The sequence below is a fragment of the Schistocerca cancellata genome, chromosome 2 (assembly GCF_023864275.1).
Source record: "Schistocerca cancellata isolate TAMUIC-IGC-003103 chromosome 2, iqSchCanc2.1, whole genome shotgun sequence".
Taxonomy (NCBI): domain Eukaryota; kingdom Metazoa; phylum Arthropoda; class Insecta; order Orthoptera; family Acrididae; genus Schistocerca; species Schistocerca cancellata.
Window position 1 is genome coordinate 969,947,456 of NC_064627.1, and position 12,840 is coordinate 969,960,295.

Here is a 12,840-nt window from a genome sequence, read left to right on the forward strand (position 1 = left end):
TACATACGCTCTCATTTGCCGAGACGACAGTTAAGCATAGCCTTCAGCTACGTCATTTGCTACGATCTAGCAAGGCGCCATATTGAGTTACTATTCTGAACGGATAATAATGTGAATCATGTACCGTCAAGAGCGACGTTCATCATTAATGGATTAAAGGTAAGTATGAAACTAATTACGTACGCTTTCTGAATTCTGATTCCTTGTCATGTTCCAGACCTCACGTCAGTATAGTCCTTCCCTCCTCACGCCAGCCCGCGTGAGCTAAAACGCGTGCATTTCGGCCTCCATTAGTAACACGGTGTTGGCTCTTCAGCCAACACAACACAAAACACGAAGAGAAACATAAGCAAAGTCATCCCGCAAGGATGAAATCGTAGAGCGTCTGTTTTCTCTCACCTTATTGTCCACTTCCTGCACCAAACTTTCATTAACGACCGAAGGACGCCCACTACGTTGTTCATCATGCACATTTGTGCGGCCATCTTTAAATGCTCTCACCCACTTTCTCACCATTCATCACTCATAATGTTTTCTCCGTAACCTTCACAGATCTCACGATGAATATCGATCGCTTTTAGGCCTTTAGCACTAAGGAATCTTATAACAGGCCGTACTTCACAATTGGCGGGACTCACGATTATCGGAGGCATCTTAAACACTCAGTACACAACGTAAACAAGGAACAATCAGACTGTAATGGCGTCAGTGCGTAGATCAAGGTACAGGCTTTCATGTCAAAATAAAATTATTGAGATATCTTAGCATGTCTTTTTTTAATTTCAAAACGGTACTTACTTAAGAAACACGCCTCGTAACTCACCTGTAAACGTCCGATTAGCCCATTTATAAAAAGCTTCAAACGTCTGATTGCTTTGCAAATGAGTGAATGTGTCAAATGTTTGACGTTAAGCGTGTGAAGGAGAAGAAGTGTAAAAAAGTTTTGAAACTGTGCTTAAACTTTGCTGGTAATCGTTAAGTGCTCTCAACCTCAGATAATGGAAAATATAGTCAGGGTAATACGTGTGAAATGAGCTACGTTGGCTCAAAACATACATGTACACTGTTGCCAACTGTAACACTTGTGTTGCTGTGTTTAGCGACGACATAAGACTTGCTGTGTTACATATGGGTTTTCTGCTGCTGTGTGGTTGTTCTCTAACCAGCATTCCATACAAGTAAACCAGTTGCGACTTTTTAGCTGATGTTGCTCCTATTTTAGGTAACTAGGATATGTAGGGCTCTGCTTAAAACGAGCAGCTCAATTTAGTCATAGGGTCAAGTCGCACATATCTGCTTTTTTGCCCACCAGATAATCACTGCAAATCATAATCTGTAGGTGTGATCGTCCAGTCAAGTAGTCTACGCATTGTCATTGTGTATAAATAAAACAAGGCGGAAATATAAAATAAAAGAAAAATAAATAACTTGATAAAAGCGTTCTATTGTAACGTTTGTAATTGATGTAGACGAAAGTGAATTATGTCGAATAATGCGATCTGAAGTTTTCCCGGCGTATTTCCAATTAGAACAGTTCTCGGGTATCCGACCGGGTAGCGTCGTAATTTCTCCACAATATTTCGGCAGACGTACACGCTGCCATCTTCAGGTGGTTACTGACGAATGCTGTGTTGCTCCTCTCGGCGCCCTATATATACTAGCCGTTACCCCCTCCACCGTTCATCTCCTGGTGTCTTCGGTGCGGCCGGCGCGGCGGCTACTGGAGGTGGTGGGGAAAGCGGCGCCTGGGTCTGAACTGGGGTCTGCAGTCTCCCTGCTGCCGCCGTCGGGGGCGGTCCTCGATCTCTGGGATCGCGTCTTTCTCTCCAGGCTGAGTGCAGGGTTCCAAGCCTGACTAGGTTGGAGGCCGCTGCCTTTATTCATTAGACCGTCCTGTAGTCGGATTTCAATGGCATCTTTAGTAACGCAGTCCCAGAAGTAGGAGGATTGACAGAGTATTTTTGTTTTTTCGTAGTCCATAGTATGGCCAGTCTTTATACAATGGTCAGCCACGGCTGATTTAGTGGCGTGGCGTAATTCAGTATGGCGCTTGTGTTCGCGGCACCTCTCTTCTACAGTGCGGACTGTCTCCCCAGTGTATGATTTTCCGCACTGGCAGGGAATTTGATAAACGCCTGGTTTTCGAAGGCCTAGGTCATCTTTCACTGAACCCAGTAGAGTCAAGGTTTTTGCAGGGGGTCGGAATACACATTTCACATTGTGTTTCCCCAGGATTGTGCCGATTTTTCGTGAGGCGTTTCCGACAAACGGAATGCACGACAACAACTTGTGTTCGTCTGTTTCTTCTTCGTGTTCTCTTGGCGCAGTCTGTCTGAGTGCGTCTCTTATTTCCTTCTGGTTGTACCCATTTTTCCTAAATGTTGTCTCTAGGTGCTGCAGTTCTGCTGGAAGGCTCTCCTGATCGCAGATCGATCGTGCCCTGTGAACAGGTGTGCGCAAAACGCCTTCACGCTGGGAGCTGTGGTGGCAGCTGAAGGCATTTAGGTACAAATCAGTGTGTGTAGGTTTTCTGTATACACTGTGTCCCAGCTTGCCGTCAGGATTCCGTTTCACCAGGACGTCAAGAAACGGTAGGGCACCATCCTGTTCCACCGACGGCGGCAGCAGGAAGACTGCAGACCCCAGTTCAGACCCAGGCGCCGCTTCCTCCACCAACTCCAGTAGCCGCCGCGCCGGCCGCGCCAAAGTCACCAGGAGAGGAACGGTGGAGGGGGTAACGGCTAGTATATATAGGGCGGCGAGGTGAACAGCACAGCATTCGTCAGGAACCACCTGAAGATGGCAGCGTGTACGTCTGCGAAATATTGTGGAGAAATTGCGACGCTACCCGGTCGGATATCCGAGAACTGTTCAAAATGTCGAATCATGTTTATTCAACAAATAAAATCTCAAATAAACGGAAAGTGGTCCTACAATATACTGTTAACATACAAACAGGAAACAACATTATGAAATGCAATAAAGTTGCGTTGAGAGCGTCATGATAATGGTAGCAGGATGTTTCTCTTTTCAACAGTGGTGTCAGCTAACAAACGCTATCCAAGACACGTGAAAAGTAAGCCCATTTCGTGATCACAATACACGAAAAATTCACCAGCTCAAAACAGTTCAAACATGATTATTTACAAATTGACACACACAAGGTAATCTAATCTCAATTTTGTAATGCAGTCGGAAGTTAAGAATCCTGTAGCAGGCATCACCGCCCTGAATCTGTTACCTACAAGATCATATACCATTCGTTACCACAGGCAGCGCAAACGTGAAAGTGTCTTCTTCAAGATCTAAACGGAAAGTGTCCAGAATTGCCCGCTGGAGTGAACCAATCGAAAAAAGCCTATCCCACTTGACTCCAATGGTGTTCCCTAGGGACATGATTTGTCTCAAGTTGGCGACTTCCCACACTAAAGTAATACATTGCGACAACATTTCAATAAAGAAATATTATAAATCTCACTCAGACTATTCAGAATAATTACTAGAAAAGCTTTGTTCATAAATAAATAGCCTAGAATTTTTGCACAAGTGCGCTCATTTTATATCGTTTAAGCAATCTTATGTCTGCCTGATGGAAGCGTCTCTTGGTTCTATTTTCAACAGTGGTGTCAGCTAACACATGTGGTTGACCGTAAATTACCATGATTTTGTATTAGGAATTGTAATCAACACTTAAATAAATATCTGGCAGAAGTAGTAAAAATGGTTCAAATGGCTCTAAGCACTGTGGGACTTAACATCTGAGGTCGTCAGTCCCCTAGACTTAGAACTACTTAAACCTGACTAAACCAAGAACATCATACACATCCATGCCTGAGGCAGGATTCGAACCTGCGACCGTAGCAGCAGCGCGGTTCCGAACTGAAGCGCCTAGAACCGCTCGGTCACAGCGGCCGGGGCAGAAGTAATAACATGTTCAATAAATAATTGTCTGACACTCCGCCAATGCTGATGCATCGTCCCTTCTTCTAAAATTGTGACAGCTGTCCAAATCCCGCGTAATGGGATTTACCTACATCCGGCCCTTTGCTGACGCCTTTGGACCTGGCGTCGCCTGGAGGACTCGCTGCAGCTTGCTCGGCCATGGCGCTCTGGCTGAGCAGGCCGTGCCACGTCCCTATCCATGGGCGTGCTAGATTTCACCCACACCCATTCACCTCATACCAATTCTAGGCGGCCTGTTAGCTCGTCTCCATACGCGTAACATTACTCATTGAAGTCAATGAAATTTTTCTGTGTTTGTGACCGCATTGTCAGTATGTAAAACTACCGACGTTTCGGTCACTGATGCAAGTGACCTTCTTCAGGGTCACTTGGAACAGTGACCGAAAGGTCGGTAGTTTTACATATTGATAATGCGTCACAAACACAGAACAATTTTATTGACTGTGACAATGGCCGCGGAAGCCTACGTTTATAATTACTGATTGTGCCTCTTAATGGGTAGATTGTGACAGCGTTTTAAATTTTTAAATTCAGCCGACAATTATATGAAGTACTGAAAATCAATTTTTTTTTTTGCCCCTAGAAAGCGTTAGATAGGCAGCTTATAAGTGGACATATGAACCGTGAACCAAGAGCATTGGATCACCAACCGGGTTAATCAGTTAGTAGTTTACTTAATGGTTTAGACTGCCGTGTTTAATAATTGTCGCCCAATGTATGCTGCAGTCTGGAATCTTCTGCAGCTTCCTCCGTGATGTTTGTAGCGTTACTACTGATCAGCATTTTACTTCAAACACTCTACCGACTGCAGGGCACCAACCCTAGCTGCTGACTGGTGCGAACTTTATAACCAAGGGGCTGTCAGTATGAAACCATGCTAAGTGCGGAATACCGTTTTAAATTAAAGTTGTGTTTTGCTAAATTACGCAGAAATACGAGTAATATTGAAAACAAGTTTTAGTTACAACTTCTTTTTCTTCGTCTCCCATTGTCTTATCCCACTTCTTCTCGGGTGTGGCATGTGTATTTGGATTTGACTGTCTTACTGGTAGAGCGTGACCAGATGCCTATCCTGTCCCTCTCCTCAATCCCCCCCCCCCCTTGTCTCCAGGTGTCAATTAGTGTACGCCATTTTTCTGCATCTTGTCTTATGCCACGCGAAATGTTGCTGATAAAAAGGATAAAAATTGTTAAGTATGGGTTATACATACTTAGATCAATATCTGCTCACAAAATTTCATCATACGTGTATAACTTGCCCAGTAATCTGCAATCAAGCTGAATTTAATATATAAAGGGTGGTCCATTGATAGCGACCGGGCCATATATCTCACGAAATAAGCATCAAATGAAAAAACTACAAAGAACGAAACTCGTCTAGCTTGAAGGAGGAAACCAGATGGCGCTATGGTTGGCCCGCTAGATGGCTCTGCCATAGGTCAAACGGATATCTACTGCGTTTTTTTAAAATAGGAACCCCCATTCTTTATTACATACTCGTGTAGTACGTAAAGAAATATGAATGTTTTATTTGGATCACTTTCTTCGCTTAGTGATAGATGGCGCTGTCATAGTCGGAAACGTATAAGTACGTGGTATCACGTAACATTCCGTCAGTGCGTAAGGTATTTGATTCGTGATACATTATCCGTCTTAAAATGGACCGTTTACCAATGGCGGAAAAGGTCGATATCGTGTTGATGTATGGCTATTGTGATCAAAATACCCAACGGGACTGTGCTCTGTATGCTGCTCGGTATCCTGGAGGACATCATCCAAGTGTCCGGACCGTTCGCAGGATAGTTACGTTGTTTAAGGGAACAGGAAGTGTTCAGCCACGTGTGAAACGTCAAACACGACCTGTAACAAATGATGATTGCCAAGTAGGTGTTTTAGCTACTGTTGCGGCTGATCCGCACATCAGTAGCAGACAAACTGAGCGAGAATCGGGAATCTCAGAAACGTCGGTTTTGAGAATGCTACATAACATCGACCGCACCCGTACCATATTTCTACGCACCGGGAATTGCATGGCGACGACTTCGAACGTCGTTTACAGTTCTGCCACTGGGCACAAGAGAAATTACGGGACGATGGCAGATTTTTTGCACGCGTTCTATTTAGCGACGAAGCGTCATTCACCAACAGCGGTAACGTAAACCGGCATAATGTGACCTATTGGGCAACGGAAAATCCACGATGGCTGCGACAAGTGGAACATCAGCGACCTTGGCAGGTTAATGTATGGTACGGCATTATGGGAGGAAGGATAATTGACTCCCATTTTATTGATGGCAATCTAAATGGTGCGATGTATGTTGATTTCCTGTGTAATGTTCTACCGATGTTACTACAATATGTTTCACTGCATGACAGAATGGCGATGTACTTTTCCAACATGATGGATGTCCGGCACATAGCTCGCGTGCGGTTGAAGTGGTACTGAATAACATATTTCATGACAGGTGGACTGGTCGTCGAAGCACGCACTTTCGCCGGATCTGACGCCCCCGGATCTCTTTCTGTGGGGAAAGTTGAAGGGTATTTGCTATCGTGATCCACCGACAACGCCTGACAACAAGGGTTAACGCATTGTGAATACATGTGCGAACATTACGGAAGGCGCACTACTCGGTGTTGAGAGGAATGTCGTTACACGTATTTCCAAATGCATTCAGGTTGACGGACATAATTTTGAGCATTTATTGCATTAATGTGGTATTCACAGGTAATCGCGTTGTAACAGCATGCGTTCTCAGAAATGATAAGTTCACAAAGGTACATGTATCACACTGGAATAACCGAAATAAAATGTTCAAATGGTTCAAATGGCTCTGAGCACTATGGGACTTAACATCTATGGTCATCAGTCCCCTAGAACTTAGAACTACTTAAACCTAACTAACCTAAGGACAGCACACAACACCCAGCCATCACGAGGCAGAGAAAATCCCTGACCCCGCCGGGAATCGAACCTGGGAACCCGAGCGTGGGAAGCGAGAACGCTACCGCACGACCACGAGATGCGGGCAAATAAAATGTTCAAACGTACCTACGTTCTGTATTTTAATTTAAAAAACCTACCTGTTACCAACTGTTCGTCTAAAATTGTGAGCCACATGTTTGTGACTATTACAGCGCTATCTATCACAAAGCGAAGAAAGTGGTGCAACTAAAACACTCGTATTTTTTTACATACTACACGAATATGTAATAAAAATGGGTATTCCTATTTAAAAACTCAGTTGATATCCGTTCGACCTATGGCAGCGCCATCTAGCGGGCCAACCATAGCGCCATCTGGTTTCCCCCTTCAAGCTAGACAAGTTTCGTTCTTTGTTGTTTTTTGTTTGAGGCTTATTTCGTGAGATATTTGGCCCGGTCTCGATCAATGGACCACCCTGTAGATGTAAATTTAGATCGTTTCACACCGCCTAAAAATCACAAATTCTGAGTGTCGGTCAGTTCTTGACTTCCGCAAGGCGTTCGATACAGTTCCCCACAGTCGTTTAATGAACAAAGTAAGAGCATATGGACTATCAGACCAATTGTGTGATTGGATTGAAGAGTTCCTATATAACAGAACGCAGCATGTCATTCTCAATGGAGAGAAGTCTTCCGAAGTAAGAGTGATATCAGGTGTGCCACAGGGGAGTGTCATAGGACCGTTGCTATTCACAATATACATAAATGACCTTGTGGATGACATCGGAAGTTCACTGAGGCTTTTTGCGGATGATGCTGTGGTGTATCGAGAGGTTGTAACAATGGAAAATTGTACTGAAATGCAGGAGGATCTGCAGCGAATTGATGCATGGTACAGGGAATGGCAATTGAATCTCAATGTAGACAAGTGTAATGTGCTGCGAATACATAGAAGGAAAGATCCCTTATCATTTAGCTACAAAATAGCAGGTCAACAACTGGAAGCAGTTAATTCCATAAACTATCTGGGAGTACGCGTTAGGAGTGATTTAAAATGGAATGATCATATAAAGTTGATCGTCGGTAAAGCAGATGCCAAACTGAGATTCATTGGAAGAACCCTAAGGAAATGCAATCCGAAAACAAAGGATGTAGGTTACAGTACGCTTGTTCGCCCACTGCTTGAATACTGCTCAGCAGTGTGGGATCCGTACCAAATAGGGGTGATAGAAGAGATAGAGAAGATCCAACAGAGCAGCGCGCTTCGTTACAGGATCATTTAGTAATCGCGAAAGCGTTACGGAGATGATAGATAAACTCCAGTGGAAGACTGCACCAGAGACGCTCAGTAGCTCGGTACGGGCTTTTGTTAAAGTTTCGAGAACATACCTTCACCGAAGAGTCAAGCGGTATATTGCTCCCTCCTACGTATATCTCACGATGAGACCATGAGGATAAAATCAGAGAGATTAGAGCCCACACAGAAGCATACCGACAATCCTTCTTTCCACGAACAATACGAGACTGGAATAGAAGGGAGAACCGATAGAGGTACTCAGGGTACCCTCCGTCACACACCGTCAGGTGGCTTGCGGAGTATGGATGTAGACGTAGAAGGCGCATATTGAAGTTAACAGTCATGCCTAGACTGCAAGAGGCGCACCGGGAGCAGAAGGCGTACAGCAGGACTTTCCCACTCGGCCACAATATGAAATCGTATGCCAATGTTGCGGCTATAGCTATCACCGGTGAAAATGTGCCAACTCACTCCAGCACCACGACTCACCCCGCGAGCGCTACCGATCTGCTTAGTGGTCGTAGCGCCATCTGCCCTCTATAGGGGCGTGAGAGGTGTACACGTTCTTGTGAATTACGCAAAGATACACTAAGACACACTATCGCTCTCTTACACTCGCACTGGAAAGTATCACTGACATGACTGCACTAGTAAATATATCGTGTCGGGGAGACCGGGTCCCACGAGAAAAATGGGCCCTGCAACGAACTTGTGACGTCACACTAGTCGGCTTGTCCGCCACACTTCGCGAACGACGGGCGCCCTGTGGGGCCAACGGGAAATCAATAGCTAATTGAAAAGATAACGACTCAGGGTCCTAACTTTGTCAATGGGCTACTGAGAGTTTACATGCATTTAAACTCGTAGTCAAGAATTATTAAGCTCGTCTGAAATTCTCACGTGCTCCCCGCCAGAGATGGCTGTTGGCTTTTGGCAGTGTCACCTGGTGTGACGTAGGCGCCAGGGCCTGTGGCTCTCGTTGGGCCTCGGGGGAAATCTTTGCTCTTGGGACCTACGTTTAATAAGATTATTTGCGTCTTTCACTATCGCTCAGTCCCCCTATTGTGTGTACCTATAATAGACACTGAAGAGCCAAAGAAACTGGTGTACCTAACTAATATGGCAACAGTATTGCCGCAGTGGATACACCGGTTCCTGTGAGATCACCGAAGTTAAGCGCTGTCGGGCGCGGTCGCCACTTGGATGGTTGACCAACCAGGCCGCCATGCGCTGTTGCCATTTTTTGGGGTGCACTCAGCCTCGTGTTGCCAATTGAGGAGCTACTCGACCAAATAGTAGCGGCTTCGTTTAAGAATACCGTCATAATGACCGGGAGAGCGGTGTGCTGACCCCACGCCCATCCTATCCGCATCCTCTACTGAGGATGACACGGCGGTCGGATGGTCCCGTTAGGCCACTCGTAGCCCGAAGACGGAAAGTACCTGCATAATATCGCACAGGGCCCCCACGAGCACACAGAAGCGCTGCAACACGAGGTGGCATGGTCCCAACTAATGTCTTAAGTAGCGCTGGAGGGAACTGTCACATGAATCCTGCAGGTCTTTCCATAAATCCGTAAGAGTACGAGTCGGTGGAGATCTCTTCTGAACAGCAAGTTGCAAGCCATCCCAGATATTCTCAATAACGTTCATGTGTGGGAAGTTTGGTGGCCAGAGGAAGTGTTTAAAGGCAGAAGAGTGTTCCTGGAGCTATTCTGTAACAATTCTGGAAATGTGAGGTGACGCATTGTCTTGCTGGAATTTCCCAAGTCCGTCGGAATGCACAATTGACATGAATGGATCTAGGTGATCAGACAGGGTGCCTACGTACCAGTCACCAGTCAGGGTCGTATCTAGACGTATCAGGAGCCTCATATCATTCCATCTACACAAGCCCAAAGCTTTACAGAGCCTCCACCAGCTTGAATAGTCCTCTGCTGACATGCAGGGTCCGCTTCGTCATGAGGAGACACAATTCTCTTGAGTGGCAAGGCGTGCAGTCTCCACGGAAGAACCTTGTCGTGCAGGCGCTGCAACATCCGCATCCTGGTTACACTAATCGTGGCCCATGCAGTTGAGCCATACGTCAGGGCAGGCAGGAGAACTGCTCGGCAGATGCGGAGCTTGGTATGCAGATTAAGTTCCCTACTGTGGAAGAGGGGGTACAAAGCCCCGGTCAGCCTTTGCCCCTTATTGGTGACATACTCTGCATGACAGTGGAGTAGTAACATATGATCCATCTGGACCCATTGAGAGGTGGTCGTCGGGGACCAGGGCACTGCATGCCTGCAATCGAAATATTGTGGAGGCAGACTGGGCGCCGTTTGGTGAAATAGACTGCCGTAGTTTTGGCGGCAGTGAGAGCTATTTTGTTTGTCCGGCACCAGGTGATTGTGGGGATCACTTGTCGCTGGAGGCGGACGACGACGGCGTCATTGATACGGCCAGTGGTATACAGGGTGGCCCATTGATCGTGACCGGGCCAAATATCTCACGAAATAAGCGTCAAACGAAAAAACTACATAGAGCGATAATTGTCTAGCTCGAAGGGGGAAACCAGATGGCGCTGCCATAGATAAAACGGATATCAACTGCGGTTTTTTTAAATAGGAACCCCCATTTTCCTTACATATTCGTGTAGTACGTAAAGAAATATGAATGTTTTAGTTGGACCACTATTTTCACTTTGTGACAGATGGCGCTGTAATAGTCACAAACATATGGCTCACAATTTTAGACGAACAGTTGGTAACAGGAAGGTTTTTTAAATTAAAATACAGAACGTAGGTCCGTTAGAACATTTTATTTCTGTTGTTCCAATGTGATACATGTAGCTTTGTGAACTTATAATTTCTGAGAACGCATGTTGTTACAGCATTATTACCTGTAAATACCACATTAATGCAAGAAATGCTCAAAATGATGTTCGTCAACCTTAATGCATTTGGCAATACGTGTAACGACATTCCTCTCAACAGCGAGTAGTTCGCCTTCCGTAATGTTCGCACATGCATTGAAAATGCGCTGACGCATGTTGTCAGGCGTTGTCGGTGGATCACGATAGCAAATATTCTTCAACTTTCCCCACAGAAAGAAATCCGGGGACGTCAGATCCGGTGAACGTGCGGGCCATGATATGGTGCTTCGACGACCAATCCACCTGTCATGAAATGTGCTATTCAATACCGCTTCAACCGCACGCGAACTATGTGCTGGACATCCATCATGTTGGAAGTACATCGCCATTCTGTCATGCAGTGAAACATCTTGTAGTAACATCGGTAGCACATGACGTAGGAAATCAGCATACATTGCACTATTTAGATTGCCATCGATAAAATGGGGCCAATTATCCTTCTTCCCATAATGCCGCACCATACATTAACCCGCCAAGGTCGCTGATGTTCCACTTGTCGCAGACATCGTGGATTTTCCGTTGCCCAATAGTGCATATTATGCCGGTTTACGTTACCGCTGTTGGTGAATGACGCTTCGTCGCTAAATAGAACGCGTGCAAAAAATCTGCCATCGTCCCGTAATTTCTCTTGTGCCCAGTGGCAGAACTGTACACGACGTTCAAAGTCGTCGCCATGCAATTCCTGGTACATAGAAATATGGTACGGGTGCAATCGATGTTGATGTAGCATTCTCAACATCGGCGTTTTTGAGATTCCCGATCTCGCGCAACTGGTCTGCTACTGATGTGCGGATTAGCGCGACAGCAGCTAAAACACCTACTTGGGCATCATCATTTGTTGCAGGTCGTGGCTGACGTTTCACATGTGGCTGAACACTTCCTGTTTCCTTAAATAACGTCTCTATCCGGCGAACGGTCCGAACACTTCGATGATGTCATCCAGGATATCGAGCAGCATACATAGCACACGCCCGTTGGGCATTTTGATCATAATAGCCATACATCAACACGATATAGACCTTTTCCGCAATTGGTAAACGGTCCTTTTTAACAGGGGTAATGTATCACGAATCAAATACCGTCCGCACTGGCGGAATGTTGCGTGATACTATGTACTTATACCTTTGTGACGATTACAGCGCCATCTATCACAAAGCGGAAAAAAGTGGTCCAACTAAAACATTCATATTTCTTTACTTATTACACGAATATATAATAAAAAATGGGGTTCCTATTTAAAAAAAGGCAGTTGATATCCGTTTGACCTTTGGCAGCGCCATGTAGCGGGCCAACCACAGCGCCTTCTGGTTTCCCCCTTCAAGCTAGACGAGTTTCGTTCTTTGTAGTTTTTTCGTTTGGTGCTTATTTCGTGAGATATTTGGACCGGTCACTATCAATGGACCACCCTGTGTAGTGCTGTGTCGTCAGCAAGTCCGCCAGGCACTTCTTGTCTTATGTAGACATTACCGACCGCAGCGCCGTATTCTGCCTGTTAACATACAGGGTGTTTCAAAAATGACCGGTATATTTGAAACGGCAATAAAAACTAAACGAGCAGCGATAGAAATACACCGTTTGTTGCAAGACGAAGTTTTCAACGGAGGTTTAATGTAACCAAAGGACCGAAAAGCGATACAATAAAGGATCTGTTTGAAAAATTTCAACGGACTGGGAACGTGACGGATGAACGTGCTCGAAAGGTAGGGCAACCGCATACAGCAACCACAGAGGGCAACGCG

The 12,840-nt window shown here is 45.6% G+C and overlaps 1 protein-coding gene across 4 annotated transcripts in view; it reads left to right on the plus strand.

Moving 5' to 3' along the window:
* The window catches only part of LOC126162930 (leukocyte elastase inhibitor-like), a 121,228-nt gene that overhangs the window by 8,562 nt on the left and 99,826 nt on the right, over positions 1–12,840 (plus strand). The window lies entirely within an intron of this gene.